Raw genomic sequence first — 26,457 nt, forward strand, 5'->3', positions numbered from 1 at the left:
TACAATTAAATCACACTTGTTTATTAATAAAAATAAAAGGTAAATAGAAAAAGCGTAGTCAAGCATAGTCCAGTAGCCAGATTAGGTAGTCAGCCAGTCCAAAGTTCATTAACCGAATTGGGTAATCAGCCAGGCCTGAAGTCAGGGATCCAAGGAGAGCAACTGCAAGCAGGATAGGGAGCCAGGAGGGATGTCAGCAAGCCAGTCTTGAAACAAACAGCAGGAGATGGTTCCTTGTGATGTGACCAACGTGAAGGCAAAGGAGAAATGAACTGAAAGGCTTTAAATAGGCAGGTCAGACGAGCATCATCGGGAACAGCTGGTAACTGTGGAGAGAGAAGATAGCTGGCAATTAGCCGACAGCTGAGCGGCCAGCCCAGAGGAAGAAGGGCCAAGCCAGCCCTGACAAATATGCTATGAATGTCCCCTTTGTCCTCATGCATACTTGCCTTCACTAACCCCCCCCCCCAGCATGCAATCCTGGGCCCATATACACCTATAGGCTAGTCACTTAACAATGTATTTTGTCAGCTCCATTGTAGTACTTTACCCTAAACACCCTCTAAAATATGTCCAAATGTTATTTCTGTCCTAAAATTCAGGCAGAGTGCCAGAGGCTTTTTTTGGGGGTCCCAAAATCATTTGGAAACCCCCAACCGCTAAATCAACCATACCAATCCTCTATGTGCTGACATTGCCAAACCCATACACACTATACTTACTACCTCTTTTGTGGTCATTTTTATGGGTGAATTCCCCAAAGCATGTAGTGAAAGGGCCTGCCTGAATACTTTCAAATGGCTACTGTTTAAAGTTTTGTTCTCCTATTATTATCTTGATAGGCAATTGCAGAATGTAAAAAAAGTGCTTCCATTTGTACAGTGTGTATTTATATTTTTGTATTATGACACTTCTTACCTGTCCAGTGGGCTGCCAATAGTGTATGTAATGAGGGGCTGGCCAAAGTAACACACATTATATTTGCATTCAGCTCTCAATGAAGTGGAGAGGGTTACCTGTACAAAACATTCCCCCACCTATAATTTTTACAATGGGCCATCAGAGGGGTGGAGGAATCTGAATAGTGGGCCTTAGATTTTTGCCTTAAATAAGCCTTATAATAAATGTTATACTGATGTTGGCCAAGGATGTTTGTGTCTAATCTGCTTGCAATGTTTATGTGCAAAATTAAAAAATGTTTTTCTTGTTTCACTCCACAGTCTCCTTCAGCGCCACAGGAATGGCAGACTGTGGCCTCCCACTTTGCCACCCATTGGGACTTTCCCAACTGTGGAGGAGCAAATTATGGGAAGCATGTCCACATCGTCTACCCACCCCATTCGGGGTCATACTATTATAATTACAAGAGCTTCAATAGTATCGTGTTGGTGGCGGTGGTGTCGGCGACATATGATTTCCTGTATGTGGATGTGGGGAGGAATGGCTGGATGTCGGATGGTGGAGTATTTACCCAGACTGAGTTCTACCGACGTCTGGAGAGTGGTAGCTTGGGATTGCCACCCCTGGTGGAGAACTTGGAAGGACTGCCATTTGTGTTTGGTGCAGATGAGGCATTCGGTCTGGGTGATGACGTGATAAGGCCATTCCCCCAAAGGACCCTCACCCCGGAAAAAAGGGTTTTTAATTACCGGATGGTCAGAGCCAGAAGAGTCGTGGAGAATGCCTTTGGGATCCTGCCCAGCCGGTTCTGCCTGTTTCAAACAGCAATGAATACGGCGGAATATAAACTGAACCATATAATTTTGAGTTGTTGCAACCTGCACAATTTTCTCAAAAAACATAATCCTAGTTGCCTCTGTTGGGCCTGAGGCCGGACTTACAGAATTTCCAATAACGGTCCTGGAAGCGGGGCGGCCTGGCTTGCCCCCCCCCCCCCCCCCCCCAAAGGGCCGTGAAGTGAGAGAAAATGATGTCCAATATTTTACGGGTAGGGGACCATTGCTTTGCCACCAAATCTTCAATAAATTTTCCCTTTTCTCAGATAAAATCTTGATTTTCATTTACTGCTTGGGTTTATTTTTGATGACTCTTAGGTTCTCCTAGTGCACTTGTAGTGCCTAGTGGTTTTCCCATTATTAAATAACACCCATTGTCACTGTATAAACACCAACTTTACACAAAAACTGGTATTGATCATTGAAAGAAGAAGCCACACATTGTTGAGTATAAAATCTTTTATTCTGTGCACATTCACATGTGCGTTGTAAAACATATTTTTTGTAAAAACATCAATTATTGGTTTATTTATTTATTTATTTTAGGGTACATAAACAGGCATGTTTCAAAACATAACATATACAACTCAGGAACTCACAAAGTTCAACATTGAAACACTGAAGGCAATATCAGACATTATAGAGTCCAAAATGTCTTGATATTGCCTTCATCAGATGGGGTGATGTCACCCCTGTAAAAGCCAACTTTTGAAGATGCACACAAATTGGTAGTCCAAATGGGTAATGTCAACATGTGCTATCTCCGATAATGAGAAAACGCATACATTGAGATCCCGTGATGGCAGATAGCACATGTTGACACACCATGTGCATCTGCAAAATTTGGCTTTTAAAATGTACAAATATTAAAAATAGAATCTGGTAATCTAAAAAGAAAATGAAGAACATGATCGATTTTTTTTAGGGAAAAAGGGATTATATTCTCCCCAAAACATTGATCATGTTCTTCATTTCCTGCTGCATTATGTCAAGGAGATTGCACATTGCGTCTATCTCCCCATACATAGTTACATAGTTAGTCAGGTTGAAAAAAGACACAAGTCCATCCAGTTCAACCTTAAAAACAAATAAATAAAATAAAAAATAATCGTACAATCCAAATACCCAATTTTATGCCCACAATTGATCCAGAGGAAGGCGAAAAAAAAACCCCCAGCAGAGCATACTCTAATTTGCTACAGCAGGGGAAAAAAATTCCTTCCTGATCCCCCAAGAGGCGATCGGATTTTCCCTGGATCAACTTTACCTATGTTAGTACCCAGTTATATTATGTACATTCAGGAAAGTATCCAGGCCTTTCTTAAAGCAATCTACTGAGCTGGCCAGAATCATCTCTGGCGGGAGTCTATTCCACATTTTCACAGCTCTAACTGTGAAGAAACCTTTCCGTACTTGAAGATGAAATATCTTTTCCTCTAGACGTAAAGAGTGCCCCCTTGTCCTCTGGGTTGACCGTACAGAGAACAACTCAACACCAAGTTCACTATATGGACCCCTAATATATTTGAACATGTTGATCATATCCCCCCCTTATTCTCCTCTTCTCAAGAGTGAATAAATTCAGTTCCTCTAATCTTTCCTCATAGCTGAGTTCCTTCATGCCTCTTATAAGTTTGGTTGCCCTTCTCTGCACTTTCTCCAGTTCCCCGATATCCTTTTTGAGAACTGGTGCCCAAAACTGAACTGCATATTCCAGGTGAGGTCTTACTAATGATTTGAACAGGGGCAAAATGATATCTCTCTCTCTGGAGTCCATACCTCTCTTAATACCAGAAAGGACTTTGCTCGCTTTGGAAACAGCAGCTTGGCATTGCATGCTATTATTGAGCTTATGATCTACCAAAACCCCCAGATCCTTCTCCACTATGGATCCCCCCAGTTGTACTCCCCCTAGCATGTATGATGCATGCATATTCTTAGCCCCCAAGTGCATAACTTTACATTTATCAACATTAAACCTCATCTGCCACATAGTCGCCCAATTAGACAGTGTATTGAGGTCGGCTTGTAAATTGGAGACATCCTGTAAGGAGGTTATTCCACTGCATATCTTGGTGTCATCTGCAAAGACAGAAATGTTACTTTTGATCCCAGACCCAATATCATTTATAAAGATGTTAAAAAGTAAGGGTCCCAGCACTGAACCTTGGGGTACACCACTGATAACCTTAGACCATTCAGAGTAAGAATCATTAATCACTACTCTCTGAATTCTGTCTTTTAGCCAATTTTCTATCCATTTACAAACTGATATTTCCAAACCTGTAGACTTTACCTTACACATGAGCCGTGTGTGCGGAACTGTATCGAACGCTTTTGCAAAATCCAAGTATACCACGTCCACCGCCACCCCTCTGTCCAAGGTTTTACTTACCTCCTCATAAAAAGAAATCAGAATTGTCTGACAACTTCTGTCTTTCATGAATCCATGTTGTCTGTTGCTTAAAGTGTTTTTGTTCAGCAAGAACTCGTCGATGTGGTCTTTTATTAAACGCTCCAGTATCTTCCCAGCTATAGAAGTTAAGCTAACAGGTCTATAGTTACTTGGTAAAGACTTTGATCCCTTTTTAAATATAGGCACCACGTTCGCCCTACGCCAATCCAGTGGGACTATTCCCATCATTAATGAGTCCCTAAAAATTAGATGCAATGGCTCTGAAATTACAGAGCTCAATTCTTTTAGGATCCGTGGGTGGATGCCATCAGGGCCAGGTGCTTTATCCACCTTTATTCTGTCTAAATATTTCTGGACCATATCACTTTTGAGCCATTGTGGATCATTTGGGGCTGTGTCACTATCACCCCCATTATGGACATGCGCTCCCCCATGCTCTTTTGTATACACAGAGCTGAAGAAAGTATTTAATAAATTAGCCTTCTCTTTGTCCCCAGTCACCAACTCTAGATTATTTTGTAAAGGGCCTACATGCTCAGACTTGACCTTTTTACTATTAATATATTTGAAGAATTTTTTGGGGTTTGTCCTACTATCTTTTGCAATCTGTCGTTCGTTTTGAATTTTTGCATCCTTGATTTCCTTTTTACATATTCTGTTAAATTCTTTGTAACATTTAAATGTCACTAGTGATCCTTCATTTTTATATTTTTTAAAAGCTCTTCTCTTATAGTTTATAGCTTTTTTAACTTGGCTGTGAGCCACATAGGATTTGTTTTTAGCCTTTTAAACTTATTGCCCATGGGAATATACTTTGCAGTGAGGTCCCAAACAGTCTTTTTGCAGAATTCCCATTTCTGTTCTGTGCCCATTGAAGCAAATATTCTCTCCCAGTCTAAGTCCTGGAGAGCAGCCCTCATCCTTGGAAAATTTGCTCTCTTGAAGTTAAGTGTTTTTATCTTACCCGTATGTATTTCTTGTTTAGCGCTAACATCAAAGGAAATCATGTTATGATCACTGCTACCCAGGTGTTCCTTTATCTGGACATTAGTAATAAGCTCTGCATGGTTTGAGATTACCAGGTCCAACAGAGCTTCATTCCTAGTTGGGGCCTCAATAAACTGGACCATAAAATTGTCATGTAATAGGTTTATCATTTTTTGCCCTTTAACTGTCCCAGCAGTGCCATTACTCCAGTCAATTTCTGGGTAGTTAAAATCCCCCATTATTATCACTGTCCCAGCCCTTGCAGCCCTTTCCATCTGTGCAAGGAGCTGAGTCTCCACCTCCTCATTAACATTGGGTGGTCTATAACAAACTTCAACGATTAACTTTGAACTACACCCATGTAAATGCAGTTCCACCCATAATGTTTCAGACTCATCACACTCTCCATCCACCAGGTCCTCTTTCACACTTGCTTTGAGATCACTTCTCACATAGAGACAGACCCCGCCACCTTTCCTTTTTACCGTCTCTCTGAAAGAGTGCATAGCCAGGAATATTAATAGCCCAGTCATGTGAGGATTGAAGCCAAGTTTCAGCAATACCGATTACATCATAGCTCTCCTCATGCACCACAGCTTCCAACTCACCTATTTTGCTTGGCAGACTTCTGGCATTGGTGTACAAACACTTTAATGCATTATTACATTTTGCTCTGGTGTTTTTCATATTTTTAGTAGTACAAATTGCCCTAAAGTTTTCAATGGCTGTTTGCAACATGGGAAACATACCATGCAACATACCATGCCATGATTTTGGTAATGAGGGTTTGGGTGCTGGCCCTAGTAAAGGGTTCCGCAGCTTTCACTTCCACAACCAGAACATCACCTATAATTTATGAAAAAAACATGTATTTAGAAATATACAGGTATACATAGAGTACCTGAAGCTGAGGTGTCAGACACTCACCTGGTGGGGTGCCTATGTCGCCCACTTCCTCCACCTCTCCTTCCTCCACATCCTCGGGGGGGGGGGGGGTCAGACTTACTTCCCAATCAGGCTGGCAAGGTCAGGGGTCCCCAGAAATAGGAATATGAAACATTGCTTTGAAGTGGTGTGCAATTGTCTTTTTGGGAAGAGATACAAGTTGAAGACATGATTAAAATTCCCTTTTTACCAAGCTGCAATACTTACCTTTTTTGGCCAAGTCTCACAGATGGAGACACCCCAAGTATCTACTGGAGCACCTGTGTGGGTTACCCTAAAAATTGTGCTCTGGTGTCCCACACTAGTGCTCCTGGGTCCAGATGTGTAAACAGCTGCTGAGTGTCCTCTCCTCACATTCCACTGAATCAAGTTTGCAATTCTTTCAAGTTTCAAAGACATCTATACAACAATGTCCTAAACTTCTTTTAATAAGACAAATTAGCATGACCAAAATGTAGTTAAAACTCTGTATCAGCTAAATACATCGTATTTATTTGCAAACGAACAATGTTTCCTACGAACAATGTTTCCTAAGAATGATTACTGTGCCCACGAACATGAAAGTAGCCATTTCAAACTGTACAACAGTAAAGAAAAGCACATGGAGCAGCATGCAAATTAATAATCATCATAGGAACACACGACAAGTACTTACTTTTTTGAAGCACCTTCTTTATTCTTCGATACTGATACTGCTCCCTCAGTTTAAGGTTGGACCAGAGCTTTCTTAATTGGTCTTTAGACCGTCGTACCACAAAATGCTGCTCCAGAGTGGTCACAACTGATATCATTATTTGGTCCTTGAGCAAATTGGGATGGGTGTACGGACCATTTTTCCCATCATAATCCTCCCTCCTCAAGATGTCCACCATCTCCACCATTTCTTCAAAGGCCTTAAATCTCCTCCTTCTCCTGGATCTGGATGTTTGGGGCTCCAGGCTTTCCTCCTCGCTAGAAGGAAAAAATAGCCACCTGTGTCTCGGCCATGTTGCTCCTACTGCACACCAAAGAGAGAAGGGGCAGGTAATATTCATGAAAAAAAGAATATCAGGGGCGGGTAATGCGGGCGGAGTTTGACTAATGCGCAGTGTCTAAAAAGCTAACATGTGTGTGTCGTAACTACGTTCTGTGTGCAGAAGAAGGAACGGAAGTGACGAATGTTATAACAAAGGTCACTTTTTTTATTATTCACGATTATAGTGCCAACAGTTTACGCAGTGTTTTACAATGTATAGGGGGGGCAACCATACAGTACAGCTCAATACAAAAGGTACAGGAGGGCCCTGCTCATAGAGCTTACATTCTAAAGGGAGGGGGTGGTGGTACAAAAGGTAATAGCTGCAGAGAATGATTTGATGGAGGTGGCTTGGGGACAGTTGTTAGGTGTGTGTGGAATAGGCTTCCCTGAATAAATGAGTTTTCAGGGATCTCCTAAAGGTTGACAGGGTAGGGGCTGATGTGACATACTGGGGCAGGGAGTTCCAGAGGATGGGAGAGGCTCTGGAGAAGTCCTGAAGTTGCTTTGTGGTGTTATTAGTCAGGAAGGGTCGAATTCTGGAGATGTTGGGACATGAGTGGCCTATACTGATTCTAGATTGAGGCCTATATTGGGATAAGATTAGGAGAGTTTAGCCTGATATTTAGTGTTTTGTCTTGTGTTTGGTCTTTCAGAAATGAAACAATTTAAAGATCCTGATTTTATGGGACAATTCATAGATCGATACAGAGATATGAGGAATTTATGAGAGGTGAAAAACCCCTTATATAGATACAAACCAGCACGGAAGGCATCACTGGAGAAACTGCTGGAATTTGTGAAAATGCAGGTCCCCAACGCAGACATCACGTTTGTTCAAAATAAAATGGTAGTTTGAGAAGCACATATACAGTGCCTTGCAAAAGTATTCGGCCCCCTTGAACTTTTCAACCTTTTGCCACATTTCAGGCTTCCAACATAAAGATATACATTTTTTTTTTTTGTGAAGAATCACCAACAAGTGGGACACAATTGTGAAGTGGAACGAAATCTATTGGATTTTTGAAACTTTTTTAATTAATAAAAAAATGAAAAGTGGGGCGTGCAAAATTATTCGGTCCCTTTGCGTTAATACTTTGTAGAGCCACCTTTTGCTGCGATTACAGCTGCAAGTCGCTTGGGGTATGTCTCTATCAGTTTTGCACATTGAGAGACTGAAATTCTTTCCCATTCTTCCTTGCAAAACAGCTCGAGCTCAGTGAGGTTGGATGGAGAGCGTTTGTGAACAGCAGTTTTCAGCTCTTTCCACAGATTCTCGATTGGATTCAGGTCTGGACTTTGACTTGGCCATTCTAACACCTGGATACGTTTATTTGTGAACCATTCCTTTGTAGATTTTGCTGTATGTTTGGGATCATTGTCTTGTTGGTCTTTTGCAGACTCCAACAGGTTTTCATCCAGAATGGTCCTGTATTTGGCTGCATCCATCTTCCCCTCAATTTTAACCATCTTCCCTGTCCCTGCTGAAGAAAACCAGGCCCAAACCATAATGCTGCCACCACCATGTTTGACAGTGGGGATGGTGTGTTGAGGGTGATGAGCTGTGTTGCTTTTACGCCAAACATATCGTTTTGCATTGTGGGCAAAAAGTAAAATTTTGGTTTCATCTGACCAGAGCACCTTCTTCCACATGTTTGGTGTGTCTCCCAGGTGGCTTGTGGCAAACTTTAGACGAGACTTTTTATGGATATCTTTGAGAAATGGCTTTCTTCTTGCCACTATTCCATAAAGGCCAGATTTGTGCAGTGTACGACTGATTGTTGTCCTATGGACAGACTCTCCCACCTCAGCTGTAGTTCTCTGCAGTTCATCCAGAGTGATCATGGGCCTCTTGGCTGCATCTCTGATCAGTCTTCTCCTTGTCTGAGCTGAAAGTTTAGAGGGACGGCCAGGTCTTGGTAGATTTGCAGTGGTCTGATACTCCTTCCATTTCAAAATGATCGCTTGCACAGTGCTCCTTGGGATGTATAAAGCTTGGGAAATCTTTTTGTATCCGGCTTTAAACTTCTCCACAACAGTATTACGGACCTGCCTGGTGTGTTCCTTGGTCTTCATGATGCTCTCTGCACAGGTGGATTCTATTTATCACCATCAGTCATTTAGGACAACATTGGATCATTCAGAGATCCTCGTTGAACTTCTGGAGTGAGTTTGCTGCACTGAAAGTAAAGGGGCCGAATAATTTTGCACGCACCACTTTTCAGTTTTTTATTTGCTAAAAAAGTTTAAATTATCCAATAGATTTCGTTCCACTTCATAATTGTGTCCCACTTGTTGGTGATTTTTCACAAAAAATAAAAATTTTATATCTTTATGTTTGAAGCCTGAAATGTTGCAAAAGGTTGAAAAGTTCAAGGGGGCCGAATACTTTCACAAGGCACTGTAGGAAGGAGCTTCAGAACTTCCAGAAGTCCCTGAGGTCAGGAGCAGCAGCAGAGGCTGTCTATGTACTATGTAGTACTATCTGTGGTACTACAACAAGATGCGTTTCTGGATGACTAGATGGAAGCCAGGGAATCACTTTCGACTCTTCCCCCCTTCCATCCAACCTTCCATCCACCCTTCCCTCAACCTCAGCTGAGGCTTCTGAGGACCAACCTGGGCCTTCTATCCAGGAAGAAATTGAGGAGCCCAGATGGAGCCAGGTATAGTATGTTTAAACATATTTTTGTGGGAAAATAATTGCTGTTAACTAGATGTTATTATTGCTAACAAATGAATGATTTATCAAAAAGTGTTTTACATACCAATAGACAGTAGGGGCCAAGAATGAAAAATGCTGGGCTCAGAATGATAGCCTTTTCTATTTATTAACATTCAATTTGCAACAGTCATGAGCTGAAAATTGTGTGTGATTGATGAACCAAAAACTAGAAACTATGTCCCTTCTTCATACACAGGAAGACCTCAGCCAGGGCGAGGCTGTGGAATTTGGCACACAGGAGGAGGCAGGGGGAAGTGGCAGCCCGGAGGTGGCCAGGCCCAGTCACACCCAATCCTAGGTCCCTCCCCTCCATATTCCAACCAAAAGGCCCAGGAAGGGGAGAAACGTGAAGGAGGCAGCACTGGACCTCATTAAGGAGGCTAATGACACCCTGAAAGCCCCCCGCAATGCTTTAGAGGCCTATGGCATGTATATAGCCTCAAATTTGCAGCAAATGGAGGAGGGCTCACTCCGCAAATGTGAAAAATTTAGTTTAGAGACCATCCATAAGGGGTTGGTTGGCAAATGACGGACGACGTTCACTTATGTACGCTTGCCCATCCTCCTCCTCCTCCTGCCACAAGTCCACCTCCAGAGCCACAGCCTGCAGGAAAGGCTGCAGGGAAGGGTGCAGGCCAGAGTGGAGGGAAGGTTGCAGCAAAGAGAAAAAAGTGATTGCCTGGGTTCAGTCTGGTCCGACAGAACATGCAGCCTGTTGTGGTACCACAGCCTGGGGACATATATGTCATCTGCTGCTGTTCTGGAAGTCCTGGACCAGATTGTGCTCCCTATTATATGGCCTTCTCAAGCAACAATTTTTATTATCCACTGAGTTGATGTCTGCCCTGGAGACCAAAGGCTTCGCAAATTCCAGCAGTTTCTCCAGCGTTGCCTTCCCTCTTTATTTTGTTATTAGGAGCCAGAATAAATGGATTTTTAATTTATTCTAAAAACTTGTCTATGTGTTTTTATTAAAATAGGACAGTTTTTTTGTGAGTAGGCAGGTACATTTCATAAATACAATGTGAAATTAACAAGGGACACCAACACCAAAAAAAAAAGACTATAAAAAAAATAAACATTATTATAGAGATCTGGCTTTAAAACAAAAAAGATTATTCATGAGATCACGGGAAATAATAAAGAAATACGTTTGTGAGAACTCTGTGTGAATATCAGCAGAAAAACAACTTCATTCTTCTAGCAGAAGAAGAATACGCTGCATTGAAAGATTTAAAAATGATCTGTGTGACGAATGTACCATCTCCATTACGAATGGTAGTTTTACCAGACCGAGTGGCTCCGTCTCCTACTTGATTCTGAGCATGCGTGGGTTTTTGCGCGTCGGAATTGCCACAGACAATCACATTTTCAGATAGGAACTTTTCCCGACCAAAAAATTTAGAGCGTACTTTCAATCTTTTGCTGGCTGTAATTCGGCCAGCCAAACTCCAATGGAGCGTACACACGGTCGCATTTCCCGACTAAAAAAACTCTCATGGCCGAAATTCCGATAGTGTGCACGCGGCATTACCCAACAACGATTGCAGGGTCCTCAATTGTACTTTCCGCAGTCCATGGATCTCCCAAATTTCCTTCTGTAAATCCTCTAACTTACCCGTCGGCAACCTGCATTCCATTGCCACTTAGCCACAATGCCTAAGAAACTAATCTCTGTTGTCAGGCTTTTGGTTTTTTTGGCTGCCAATGGCACTCCGAACCTTCAATTTGTTGCAACGTAGAGAGTAAAATCACACATACAACTGAGGAAGGGGGACCTATGCATAGAAAGTCATCCAAATAGTGTATGACTGAATCAAGGCCCGACACGTCCCCAACAACCCACTCCAGAAAAGAACTGAATGCCTCAAACATGGGACGGGAAATAGAGAAACCCATGGGCAAGCATCTGTCCACATAAAATTGCCCCTGCTAGCAGCATCCCAGCAGCCGGAAGCTATCCGGATGTACTGGAAGCAGACGGAATGCCGATTTTATGTCTGATTTTGCCATCAGCGCCCCCTTTCCATAGCGCCTAACCCACCTGACTGCCGCATCAAATGAAGTATATGACACGGTGCACACGTCAGGGTCAATGAAATTATTTACAGAACTCCCTTTTGGAAAGGATAAGTGGTGAATGAGACGGAACTTGTTTGGCACCACCCCCAATGGATACACCACTAAGTCCTGCAAAGGTTTATTCTCAAACGGCCTCCCCATGTGGCCCAAGGCCACCTCTTTTGCCAATCTTTCCCCCACCACCCCTGGATGTTGTAATGCTGATTTTAGATTCCTTGCCATTGGTGGAACGAACCACCTCCAATGAACATGGGATCTTGAAATCCTCCTGAAAACCCGAGGTAAGCAGCGGCACCGCTTCCCTATCCGGATACCTACTTAGGAAAGGATGCATCCTTTCCCCCTTCACCGGAGTCGTCCCTCTTGTGAGCAGGCTCGTCGGTACGCTTCCCCCTCTTGAAGCACCGGGACAATATAAGGGCTCCCCCACACCCTGAGCACTTGTGCTTACATTTTCAGGACCCACCAGACTTACAAGAGCCCTCGTTATACTGCCAACACACCCCCCATTTTTTCCCGGCTGGCAGTCCTGAGGAGTGATTACCCCCGCCCCCCCCCTGAAGAAACTGAGGCAGGGCCCTAGCCGACGACATAAGTCGCATCCACAGGCTAATATCTTTAACGTAGAGATGGACGAACCGCTCTGCGCTATCGAAACTGCTCATCATATCGTAGCCAAGCAGAACCACCATATACCCTGTGCGCCTCACAGATAGCGTCCATGTAACAAAACAACATCGAACAATGTTCGGGGGTTCTTTTCACCAATGATGCTTGCCATAATGGCGAACGCTTGCAGCCAGTTAACAAATGTATGTGGGATGAACCTGTGTCTCCTCTTCTCCTCATCTTCTTTCTTGGAGTCGTCAGGTTTGACCCTGTCCAAGTAAAATTTTTCCTGTTTAAAGTGTGCTCCCAGCGGGCCTTCAAAGCAGACATACACCTCGCATTTTGTTGCATCTGCAATCTTTACCACATCTGTCCTCCCGGTAATCTCCGGGGTTCCTTTTTCGCCTGCCTTTTCATTGCCAGGCCCAGTCCCTGTTGGCCCAGTAGTCACGTCACTGTGTCCACTGGGACCTCCGCCTCCCTGACCGAGGTCGATCCTCCCCCGTCCACAGTTGTCCCGCTAGCTGTGTTTGCCCACAGGGCCACTTGTGGGGGCTGCCCCCCTCCAAAACGGCCTACCAAATCCCACAGGCCCTCCAGTAGATCCTGCAGTTGCCCCCCTGACCCTGAACTGGCGGACCTACTGCCCGCCAGTTGTTGGTCAGGAGCCTGCCCCGCCAACCGTGGCAGAGGGGTGACCGTCCCTGCCGCACCATTGTCAGCACCCCCAACAAGTCATTCAAAGCATTAAACAGAGACAAGTTATCAGTGGACTTACCAGGCTGAACAGGAGACTTCCCAACAGCCGTCGCGCCGTTCTCCCTCGACGGTCCTTGCTCACGTGGCAGCTCCTCCTCCTCCGACACCTCGTCTTCTGACCTGTCTTTGTGGACCGGGACCGGTGGTGTCATTAGCTCCCTAGGATAAGAGGTCCTAGAGGCCGTATGCTCCTTCTGCTGTGGAGCCTATCTCGGCCCCGAAGCTCCGCCTCCCGCTGTTGCACCGCACTGCCCTGATCTAGCTGTAACTGGCCCGGGCTGTGCTGTATTCTGTCTGCCATCTTGTCCCGTATGCCACCAACCGTGTGAGCTCCGCTCACCCATGGCATTGCCAGCTCTTTCCTTTCCCCTCTCGTGCCTGTGCCTGTGGATCTCCCCCTTCTGGCTTCCCCCTTCGGCTCATGTAGTGCTGCTGGGGGAGTCGCCCGAGTGTCAGTCCCACGAATCGTGAGTGGGGAAGTGGCGCCATGACAGCCTGTGGCCCCACCCACCGAGCTAGGCCTGCAGTGCGTAGTCCGCCCGGGCCCAGCTGCAGCCGGTTACTGGTTCCGTTTTGCAGGTGGTGCTGACTGATCACCCCTCGGGCTCCTTGGCAGACGAACAGGCCTATCAGTCGGCCCTGGAGAATAACGTGCCGAAGGCCAAGACCCCTGCGTGCATGGTGTCGCCTCACCTACCTGCGCCGATCCACCTGCCTCGTCCTCAATAAAGGCCGCCAGTCCGGTCCCCTGCTTGATGCCATCTGCCTGAGTCTCGCCAATATCACATCAACATCGACCATGTTGGAGGAGCAGTGTAAAAAGCTGCCCCCTCCCCCAGCACTCTGCCTTGATCCTGGCCCCGCCCTTCCTTAAATAATGCCATTCACCCCAAAACTTTTCTCCTGCTGCCTCCTCCCCTCTCTCTCTCCTAGCTCACAAACACTTAACCCTATATGTGTCTCACTAGACACACAATCATGCCCGGCCCTGCACTATGTATCTCTTCCTTCTCCACCGTTCCGGGCCTCACTTTCCTCCTTTACTGTCCTCTCCACACCACATTCTTGAACACAAATCAGGTCAACCTTAAAATTACTCAGCTCCTTCAATACCATCGCTCTTCTCCACTTAGAACAAATGCTCCTTACATTGACCCTGCCCACAGTGAGCGCCATCATAAGGATATATTTAAACAGGACAATAGCCATAACAATCAACTTAAGGTTTCAGCCTTGACTCGTCCGCACTCAGACTCTGAACTCCTACTTGGCTCTGCTTCCTTCTCCTGGACAATGGTGAACTGGTGGATTCTGCCTCAGAATCCCCATCTGCATACATTAAAAGAGCACCTCCCTACTCCTTCTCCCGTGCCCTCTTACATGATGACCCAGTAGATGTCATAGGCATTTCCAATGAGAAATGACCAGGGGCTGCCCACACGGCAAACTAGTTTCAAAGTTACATAGTTACATAGTAGGCGAGGTTGAAAAAAGAGACAAGTCCATCAAGTCCAACCTATGTGTGTGATTTTATGTCAGTATTACATTGTATATCCCTGTATGTTGTGGTCGTTCAGGTGCTTATCTAATAGTTTTTTGAAATTATCGGTGCTCCCTGCTGAAACCACTGTCTGTGAAAGGGAATTGCACATCCTAAAGAACCCTCTATGCAGTTTAAGGTTAACTGCAGTTTAAGGTTTTAGTGAATGACCGCGTGTCTTATCAAATTCCCTTACGTGGAAAAGTTTTATCCCTATTGTGGGGTCACCCGTACCGTATTTGTACAATGAAATGATATCCCCTCTCAAGTGTCTCTTCTCCACAGAGAACAAGTTCAGTGCTCATAACCTTTCCTCATAACTAATGCCCTCCAGACCCTTTATTCATTTTGTTGCCCTTCCCTGGACTCTCTCCAGTTCCAGCACATACTTCCTGAGGACTAGTGCCCAGAACTGGAATCATACTCCAGGTGCGGCCGAGCCAGAGTCTTGTAGATTGGGAGAATTATTGTTTTATCTCCGGAGATAATCCCCTTTATAATGCATGCCAATATTCTGTTTGCTTTGCTTGCAGCAGCTTGACATTGCATGCCATTGCTGAGCCTGTCCTCTACTAGGACCCCCAGGTTCTTTTCCATCCTAGAAAATCTTGTATATATTCCCTTATCTTCCCCTTCAAGAGCTTGCATACAATTGGTAGGCTAACTGGTCTGTAATTCCCAGGGATGTAGCTTGGACCTTTTTTTAATATCAGTGCTACACTGGCTTTTCTCCAATCAGCTGGTACCATTCCGACCAGTAGACTGTTCGTAAAAATTAGGATCAATGGTCTGGCAACTACTTGACTGAGTTCCTTAAGGACCCTTGGATGCAAGCCATCTGGTCCCGGTGACTTATTAATGTTATGTTTTTCAGGTCTATTTCTAATTCTGTCCTCTGTTAGTCATGAGGGTGCTTCCTGTGACTTGTCATGAGGATAAACATTACAGTTTTGGTTACTGAAGCCCCCCCGATTCCCTCATAAAGACTGAGGAGAAGAATGAATTCAATACCTTTGCCATCTCTCCATCCTTAGTAACCAGATTCCCTTCATTATGCTTTATGGGACCAATATGACCTGACCTCTCTTTCTTACTATTTATGTTCATTACAGAATTTCTTGGGATTTGTCTTACTCTCCTCCGCTATGTGCCTCTTGTCTTCTATCTTAGCCACCCTGATTGCACCCTTACATTTCTTGTTGCATTCTTTGTAAAGTTGGAATGCTGATGATGATCCCCCAGCCTTGTATTTTTTGAAGGTCTTCTCCTTTGCTTTTATTTTTTTTTCAAATATAAGTTTTTATTACTGCCCAACATGGGCTAAGACAATAGGTACAAACATATATAGAAACATAAAAAAAAGGGGGGGGGGGGGACTTGATCAACATATGGAGGGAGAGATAAGACAGGATTCATATATGCATATGACGAGGGTTGCGTTAACTTTGTTTCCTATATTAGTGCCTTACTTCCAAAGACAAATTCCATAAAGTCTAAACCATGTGTTTTAAATACATTAATATCACTACCAAATAAACCACCACTTTTACCAATTATAAAGCCAGAAAAAAGAAAGAAAATGTGTGATGACACCACTACAGTATGTGTCAACTCCTGCACTGGCGTCAACAAATAAATATAATTTATCTTGCTCAGACCACAAACAACTAAAGTGCTCAAGCCCCCAAAGTTATATAGGAATACTGTGAAAAAAAACATCCACAATAAGTGATTTCAACAGTGTGAACAAAATGTGAAAAAAAAAGTGTTGCTTTCTACATACCACATACAGTATAAACCACAATATGTCCCAATATACCAGGGGTGTCCAAACTTTTTTCAAAGAGGGCCAGATTCGATGAAGTGAACATGTGTGAGGGCCGACCATTTTGCCTGACATTCTTTGAACCATTAAAATTCGGTCATTCGAGCACTCATACCTGGCCCAACAAAAATTCTCGTGCCTTTGTCGCGCTCGTTTGCCTGACACACAGACGAATGCTCTGTTCTTTGGGGGTACCGTTAAGTCTTAATGGTACCCCACACATTGGAAACATGGGGTGCTTTTGGTGCAGCGCAATAAAAAAAGAAAAAAAAAAAATGGGACTTCTTTCCCTGCATTTTTGTGGGTATGGAAGCCCATTGAAATGCATGGGCTGCCCTACACACAGCATGCAGCCATGCAGATGTGAACCAAGGGCTTATTGGAGGGGCAGTAAAACTACATGGTTAAGCTGTTTTTACCACCCCCAACTTCTCCCCCTTTAGCTGCAGAGGGAGCAGCTGGGGGTGTACACATGCTGTGGCTGCAGCTGGAGGTATGCTCAGGGTGAATGGGCCTGCACTGCAACTACCCCGCAACTGTGTAGACTGCACAGTTGCGGTATAGTGATGCTACATTTACGGGCTTAAAACAGGTGGTGAGGAGGCAACATAATGCCTCTTTACCACCTTTCAAATGCCTCTGAAAAGCGATCTGTATATGGATTGCTTTTCAGAGGAGCAGCAATCCTGGCTGCTATCACACACACAAGCACCACAAAAGCAGTTCTGATGGTACAAGAATGGGGGGGGGGGGTCTGGATTAAAAGTAACACACATGCATACACATACACACAGACATACACACATACAGACACATGCATACACATACAGACACATGCATATACTTACATACATACAGACACATGCACACACACACATACAGACATACACGCACATACACGCACATACAGACATACACACACACACACACACACACACACATACATGCACACAGATACATACAGACACACATGCTGCACACACATACAAACACACATACATGCACACACATACAGACAGACATACACGCACATACATACAGACACACATGCACATACGCATACATACAGACATACATGGACACACACACACATGCAATCATACATGCACAGACACACACACACATGCACATACAGACACACATACACACACACACACATACATACATACATACATACAGACAGACATGCACACACACATACATACATACATACAGACAGACATGCACACACACACATATATAGACACACATGCACACACATACATACAGACATGCACACACATGCACAGACACACATACATACAGACACACATACATACAGACACACATGCACACACACACATACACACATACATACATACATACATACAGACACACATGCACACACATACATACATACAGACATGCACACACACACACATACAGACAGACATGCACACACACACAGACACACATGCACATACAGACAGACAGACATGCACACATATACATACAGACACACATGCACACATACAGACACACATGTACACACATACATACATACAGACACACATGCACACACACACACACACATACACATAAATAAAGCCTTTTTAAAACGAATCTAGCTTGTAGTACAGTACCTTTCCATTCCATTTCCTCATTCAGCCGGGTACTGCACTGTAGGGGGAAGCAGAGAGCACAGCACACTCCTCTGCACTTTACTTTCACTTTTGAAGCCGACGGAGCTTCACACAGTGCCGGGGATCGGCTCATTTGACAGCCCTGATCCCGCAGCACACCAGGCGGGCCGTTCAAAACCGGACTGCGGGCCGCGATTGGCCCGCGGGCCGGACTTTGGACATGCCTGCAATATACCATTAATATTACAAGTACTTTAGTATCTCGTGTAAGAAAAAGTGCTATGTGCATAAATATAGTGCATAAATATAAACAGTCTCTTCAGTGTTTAAAGCGGAGGTCCACCCTAAAATCGTAATCCTCCCCCCCTCCGGCGCCACAATTGGCACCTTTCAGGGGGGAGGGGGGTGCAGTTACCTGGATAATCCAGGTAACTGCACCCACTTCCGGGATAGCTCTCTGCGGAAAGGGGCGTAGATTACGCCCCTTTCCGCAAGTGCCCGCCCCCTTCCGCAAGTGCCCGCTGCCTGCTGGGAAACACACAGATCCCAGAGGCAGCGGGGACCGTCCTTATTGCGCAGCGCAACTCGCGCATGCGCAGTAGGGAACCGGGAAATGAAGCCGAAAGGCTCCATTTCCTGATTCCCATACCCAAGATGGCGGCGGCAGCACCCGAGTGTCGATCTAGAGATCGGCTTCGGGGGCCGACATCGCGGGCGCGCTGGACAGGTAAGTGTCACTATTTTAAAAGTCAGCAGCTGCAGTATTTGTAGCTGCTGGCTTTTAAAAAAAAAAAAAAAACGCGGAGTCCCGGTGGACTCCCGCTTTAAGATTTTTCTTCATAATGCTTCTATCTCCACTAAAAGTGCTTAATAAAAACACAGACCAAGTGCTTCACCACCACCGGATAGAATGGCCACTCACCAGACCTAGTCTGTGTTTTCTCCTCTCTTTTTCAAGCAGCTGTCTGAACCCTGTAAGTTGAAAGAGAGGTTGGAGCGTATTCCTGGACACCCATGGGCCACTACTGAAGGCTGTGAAGGGAGGGTGAGGTAGATTTGGTTCCTACATCCACGTACATTGCTGGACAAGCTTAGTGCCGGCTGGGGCACTGGTCCATGTGAGTGCACACCTGATTTATTTTAAACGTTATTTTAATAAATTTGCATTGACTTGCTACACCATGATGGTTCTTTGTATGTCTCTTTGAGCCACATTAGTACAAGAGGTTTTACTTTCCATGAGGAGAAATCATTGATGTGACCAGTGAAGGAATGATTATCCTTAAATGAACCAAAGGCGAAAACACAGACTAGGTCTGGTGAGTGGCCATTCTATCCGGTGGTGGTGAAGCACTCGGTCGGTGTTTTTATTAAGCACTTTTGGTGGAGATAGAAGCATTATCAAGAAAAATCTTAAACACTGAAGAGACTGTTTATATTTATGCACTATATTTATGCACATAGCACTTTTTCTTACACGAGATACTAAAGTACTTGTAATATTAATGGTATATTGGGACATATTGTGGTTTATACTGTATGCGGTATATAGAAAGCAACAAAAAATTTTTTTCACATTTCACATGAGCAAGATAAATTATATTTATTTATTTGTTGACGCCAGTGCAGGAGTTGGGGGTCTGGTCAACAGACACATACTGTAGTGGTGTCATCACACATTTTCTTTCTTTTTTCTGGCTTTATAATTGGTAAAAGTGGTGGTTTATTTGGTAGTGATATTAATGTATTTAAAACACATGGTTTAGACTTTATGGAATTTGTCTTTGGAAGTAAGGCACTAATATAGGAAACAAAGTTAGCGCAACCCTCGTCATATGCATATATTAACTAGATTGACTCACATAGTGATATCTCTATATTAGGTTGCAGCAAACAGATATATTTTACATTTTTTTGTCCCTAGTGCGCCAGTATTTTTTTCTATTTATTGTTGTAAGACAGGGTTCATGTTTATTTTCAAAAATGTAATTGTATATCAAGTGATACTGTGGGGCTGAGGGCCCTCTCCGTCAGTAAATCTTCTAGTCAGAGTTGAAGAAGATTGGAAAACCTTGGTCACTTTTCGTATCCTCTCCCTCCTCCTCCCCCCACCCCATGCGGCCGGAAATCCATCCCAGAGGCAGGGATGGGAGGAGGGCCCCCAAGGCAGGGAAGGAGAGGGAATTCAAGGAGGAAACTGGAGGGGGAGGGGGGGGCACGGATGGGGGTGGATAGGGATGAGGAGGGTATCGGGGAACCCTGGTTGATTCTGGGCGGCCTCTGGGTTCATCTTTATTTGGGGTATTGGCTTCATCAAAAAGTCCTAAGGGCAATACCTTGCAGGAGATGATGAACTGGTGCCACAGCCCCCATGTCTCTTTATATTTTTCTTGTTGTTGTCTCACAGTGAGTACTAAGTCTTCCATTTTACTAATGTCCTCTACCCTCCAGGTCCAACTAGCTACCGTTGGTGGGGTTTGACTTTTCCATTGAAGTGGGATACAGGATTTTGCAGCATTTAACAGGTGGCGTAATATATATATTTTTGTATCTCTTAGTCGATATTGTGTTTACATGCAGTAGGAAGAATGTCGGGTCATGTGGAATAGTATATTCTGTGAACCTCTGAATGGTTATCCTGACTCTATACCAGAAATGGGACAGCTTCAAACAAGATCAGAATATGTGTAATAACGTACCCGTCTCCCTGGCACCTCCAGCACAGTGCTGAGGTGTTCGGGTAGTAGGTATGTAGGACATGTGTGGTCAGATACCACCTAGTCATGAGCTTATAATTAGTTTCTTGTACTTTTGTACAGATGGAGGATTTCAGGGCAAACGCTATGATATGCTGGGTCTGGTTCAAAGTGAATGTATAGTTTAGATTTCTTTCCCACTTACCCAAATAGGGCAGGTGCGTGCCTTCTGTTGGGGAAAGCAGAAGGTTATACATTATGGATAGTGTCCTTGGGAGTACATCTTCCCCCGAGCAGAGGTCTTCAAAGGTGGTTAGAGGCTTGTTAAACCCTTGCAGGTTGGGTATGGATGTAAGAAAGTGTCTTAATTGGACCGCCGTCCAAAACAGCAGTTTAAAGATGCCCGTTTTACTTCTTAGTGTTTCTAAGGAGGGCTAGGAGTCATTAATCAAAAAGGGTCTTGCTTGTGTACAGTTTATATCTTTTATGACATTTTTGACCTGGGGGTCTAGTACTATTGGAAATGTTGGTTCCCTATAATGGGATTTAGGGGGGAGTTAGGTGTGGATAATGACTGTGTGAGACATGTTTGCGACCCTTTGTGGAGTATCGTCTCTATCAGTGGATGTTTTTTGACGCTTGCCGGGAGATGTTCATAGCACTAAACAGCTCCCTGTAGGGGTATTTGTGTTTGAGCTTGTTCCAGACGTGTCCATAATTTCAGATCTTGATGACGGCACCAGTCTATGATCCTACCTAATTGTACAGCTTAGTAGTATTTCTTCACATGTGGGATCGCTAGACCGCCATTGATCTTGGACAGAGAGAGTAGGGTAGGGGGCAGACTCAGTTTCTTTTTTGCCCATATAAATTTGTTGAACTGGCTGTGTACTTGTTTAAAGAACGATGCTGGGATAGAGATTGGAAGTGCCTGTAATAAGTAAAGGAATTTGGGGAAAAAAGCACATCTTAATGAGTGGAGTGGAGGCCCTTATGCCATGATTCTAGTAAAGTTCAGGTTTTGATTAGTAAAGGAGGGAAATTCAGATTAAAAGGTATGCTTGAGATTAGCTGGAATGGAGTTGCCTAGGTATGTCAGGGTGGTCGCTGTCCACTTAAAGTGGAAGTTGGAGTGCAGTGTTTTCATAGCAGTTTGTGGTATCCCTACTCCCATGGCCTCTGAGTTATTATAGTTTATTTTGAGGTTGGATATGCTTCCATAGGTATCAAATTCACGGAGTAGGTTTTAGGAGGGATATTGACGGGTTTGTAAGGGAAAAAAGCAAGTCATCCGCGTAGGCGGAAACCTTGTATTGGTTGTCTCCCACCTTAAGGCCTTGGATGTCTGGGTTGTTTCTGATTGTGCATAAGAATGGCTCTAGTGATAATGCGAAAAGGAGGGGTGACAACGGACATCCTCGTCTAGTCCCGTTTGTGATGGGAAGGGGTCAGATAGGATTCCATTTACTTTAACTTGTGTGGTAGGAGTGGAGTATATTTGAGTAATCCATCTGGTCATGGTTTCCCCAAGCCCTATATATCTAAGGACCGAGAACACGTATTCCCAGTTAACCCTACCAAAGGCTTTTTCCGCGTCAGTGTTTATGAAAACAGAAGGTGTGTGGGTCTGGTCGGCTACATGTATTAGGTTTAGTACTTTAATTATACTTTCCCTAGCTTCTCTAGTGGGGATGAAGCCCACTTGATCCAAGTGGACTAAGGTTTGTAGGTGGCAGGCTAGTCGAGTCGCTAGAATCTTGGTGAACAGCTTGAGGTCCGTGTTTAGAAGGGAGATCAGTCTGTAGCTGCTGCATACTGTGGGATCTTTGTCATCCTTAGGGATGGCCGTGATATGTGCCCATAGGGTATCACTGGAAAATGCTGCCGTGTTTCCTAATTTATTGTAGAAGGTCACCATATGGGGACCAAGGGAAGGGAGTAATGTTCTATAATACTGTAAGGTAAAGCCATTTGGCCCTGGGACTCTGGGGCCTGACTTTGTTTAGTTGAATTTAGTGCCAGTTCTAATTCTTCTGACGTAGATCGGGGGATCTAATTCGGCTATATTTTCTGGTGTCAGAGTGGGGATTTGGGTGGAGGATAGATAGGTCTCAATCAGGGGTTGTGTTCTGGGGGGGGGCAGAATATTATACAAATTTGCATAATATTCCTTAAAGCTTAATGTTAGCTATTTGATGTGGTAAACTGACGTTTGTGTCGGTTGCTGTCTTAATGTAGGGAATGTAGGCTTGCACTCTAATTTCTTTAACTGCCCTGGCTAGGATTTTTCCGCATTTATTTCCCGATTCGTAGGTTATGAGGCAACATTTTTGTAGTGCTGCTTTAGCCCTGTAATTGAGGAGCTCATTGATTTGATTGCGGAGGGAGGCAAGTTCAGTCTCTACCAGGGGGTCAGGGGCATTCTTATGTTGTGACTCAGTAGCATGGAGTTTGGCTAGGAGTTTTTCCAGCTGTTCTCCATTTTCTCTTTGATACATGCGGCAAGTTTTATGAAGATACCCCTAATGACCACTTGGTGTGCCTCCCACACCGCCCCCGGGGTGCAGTCTATTGCTGTATTAGTTTGAAAGTAGAATCTCAGTTCTCTGTTTACCTCTTACATAACTTCTGAGTTCTGTAAAAGGCTTTCATTTAACCACTAGAAGCGAGTCCTGTGAAAGGGGTTGTTGGAGAGCATGTGATAGGGGCATGGTCGGACCATGTCCTAAGGCCTATAGTGGAGTCTTGCACAGCATGTAGTTGACCATGTGGTATTAGGAAATAGTCTATCCTTGTATATAATTTATGGGGAGGGGTGTAAAACATGTAATCCCTCTTGCCTGAACGTTGGAGGTGCCACACGTTGATCAACTGCACTTTGTGTAGGTCTTTGGCGATTTGTTTACGAGCTTTTGTTGATATAGAAGATGTTCCCAAGGATGTGTCTACACTAGGGGCCAGTGGGGTGTTGAAGTCACCTCCTAGAATCAGTTGGCCTTCCTGGAAACTGGATAATGCATCGTATAAAAGTGTCTTGACAGTCATTTCGGGACATAAGTGGTTGCTAACGTCAGTTGCACGTCTCCTACCGAGCCTTTAATGAACGTAAAAGGTCCATCCGCATCTAACATAAAATCGCAATGGGACCACTGTATTCTGTTAGAGAGGAGGATGGAGGTACCTCTGGATTAAGTTTTGTTGGTGGAGTGGTAGGTTAGGGGAAAGAATCTGTTTTTGAGGACCACCGCTCCCAGACCACTCCAGCTGTGGGAATACACCCCCCCCCCCATCAGCTGTGTCATCAACTGGCATCTAGGTGTCTCTCACCTAGGGTCCATTTGTGTTCCCCCCTCCCTCGGACAGGCATCTATCGGTCATACAGTAACTTTGCAATACCATTAATCATACATCATTCAACAGACACTATTGCAAACATTTGTATATACTACGGGTTGGATTATACAATTGTAGTGTAGTCTCTGAAGTCAAGAATCAGACCTTCAGCTGGGTCAGCTGTTTTAGAGGGCTTGAAGATTGAGATCACCTAGGGAGCATCGTGGGGGGGGGGGGGGGGGGGGGGCAAACCTACTTCCACCCACTTCACATGGCTGTCCCCTCCTTCCCCCAAACAAGGGGTGGAAGCGTTCTCCCAAGTGGCCGCGGCAAGGGCCTGCACCCCTCTTCCCCCCCCAAGTTCACCCACAGCACATTTTCAAAAAGCAGGTTCACTTTGTACGCGTTTTCATGTGTGCAGACACAAGGTTGGGAAAGTCATAAAATCCGGTGCACCTATGTGGTGGTGTTCCCTCGTTTCAGGAAGGGAGGCACCTCATATCTCCCACCAACTGATCTGAAATGGCAGATGTGGAGTCTGTGTTACCTGTATGGCTGCTCAGGGGTATTCTTAGACTAAGGGAGAGGGCAGGGGAACCACTCCCCTGAGCTCATAGTCTCTGTGATGCCTGCCAAGAGAGGGGGGTCAGCAGCTTTAAAGTCCTGCCGGAGGGCCTCATGTAATGGTGGAGTCCATGTAACAGATAGTTATGTGCAGCAGTGAGACCCGTGCAGGGATTCAGTTCGCATTTTGCGCTATACAAGTAATTCATTCATTCATTCATTCATTGGGCTCATGTAACTATGGGGCACATGCACTGGGGTCTGTGTGGCAATGAGACCCATGCAGTGGTGTGACACATGCAGCATTGTTACACATGAAGCGGTGGGACTCATGAAGTGGTGGGACTCATGCAGCATTGTTACACATGAAGCGGTGGGACTCATGAAGTGGTGGGACTCATGCAGCAGCGGATGGAGAAAGCTTCATAACTCACGTGTCCCCTCTGGTGTAGGCACTAGCGATCTCCGGCGCTACCTCTGCGGTCTGGGTTGAAGGTGTCTTTGCGAAGGCTGCGGGGCGCATCGGTTGCTTGTCTGTGGGAGGAACATCAGCCAGTTTGGGACCCTGATGGAGTCTGCTTCCAGGAACGTGAACAGGCCTGGTAGGTCTCTTGGAGATCTGAGAGTGAAGGAGCGCTGATCTCTCCTGAATATCAACGAGAGTGGGTTTCCCCAGCGGTAGGTTGCATCTTGCCGGCGGGCTAATTCCAGCACTGGGCGGAGCATAGCCCTTCTTTGCAGAGTAGCGTGAGAGACGTCCAGTAGAATTTTCACGGTTGCTCCGGCAAAGTCCCCTGCCTCCCATGCTTTGTGGGTGATCGATTCCTTATCGGAGTAATGGTGGAGGCGGCATATAACGTCCCTCGGTCTGTTAAGGTCTTGAGATCTCGGTCCCAACGCTCGGTGGATACGGTCATATTCCAGCCTCTGAGGGAGTTGGTCGCCCGGGAGCCTGCGGAACATAGCTGTTGCTGTACCAGCAAGGTCCTCTGGTCCAGTCGCCTCAGGGAGACCCCGCAGGCGGAGATTGTTCCACCTACTCCTATCCTCCATGTGTAACTGTAGCAGCGTCGCAGCCTCTATGTGGGCATCCTGGATGTTCTGGGGCAGTCACTCTCCATTCTAGTTCCATCACTGAGGTCTCCCCCGCAGTCAGCCTGGTGTTTAATGAACCCAGCTCTCCTCTCACCTCCTGGATGTCCTTGCGGGTGGGGAGGGCTCTAAGGAGTGCCCACATCTCTGCGTCTCCCCCAGTTCTTTTAGAAGTGTTCAGTGGGGTTTCAGAGCCCTACTGCAGTGCGGCAGGGATGTCTGAGCAAGAGTCAGACTCCATTGATGCGGCCGGAGAAGCCAGCCGGCTTCCCTGGAACTGGGTTTCACTTGCCTCTCCACGCAGTTCTGCCATCTTGGGATTGGAGGGGGGTGAGATATTGTTCTATAGCACCCTCGCAGTCTCTTGTCCTCGCTGATTTAGTTTTCCCATTTGTTCTCCTGCGTTTTGAGTACATTCCACAAATAGTATGTGAAAATCATAGCATAGTAGGCTCAGAAGGCCGGGAGAAGGATGGGAGCTCAGAGTAGAAGCGTCCTCACTCCATGTCCA

At 45.1% G+C, this 26,457-nt stretch overlaps 1 long non-coding RNA gene across 1 annotated transcript; it reads right to left on the minus strand.

The window, feature by feature from the left end:
• On the minus strand, window positions 1–26,457 carry LOC143976042 (uncharacterized). Its single transcript, XR_013272468.1, has 2 exons — window positions 25,289–26,457; window positions 1–326 (listed from the first exon to the last, which is right to left on the minus strand). It is a non-coding gene; the product is annotated as an uncharacterized LOC143976042 (long non-coding RNA).

This window comes from Lithobates pipiens, unplaced genomic scaffold (genome assembly GCF_037356315.1).
Source record: "Lithobates pipiens isolate NorthernLeopardFrog02 unplaced genomic scaffold, aLitPip1_a1.2 Scaffold_13, whole genome shotgun sequence".
NCBI classification, from domain to species: Eukaryota; Metazoa; Chordata; class Amphibia; order Anura; family Ranidae; genus Lithobates; species Lithobates pipiens.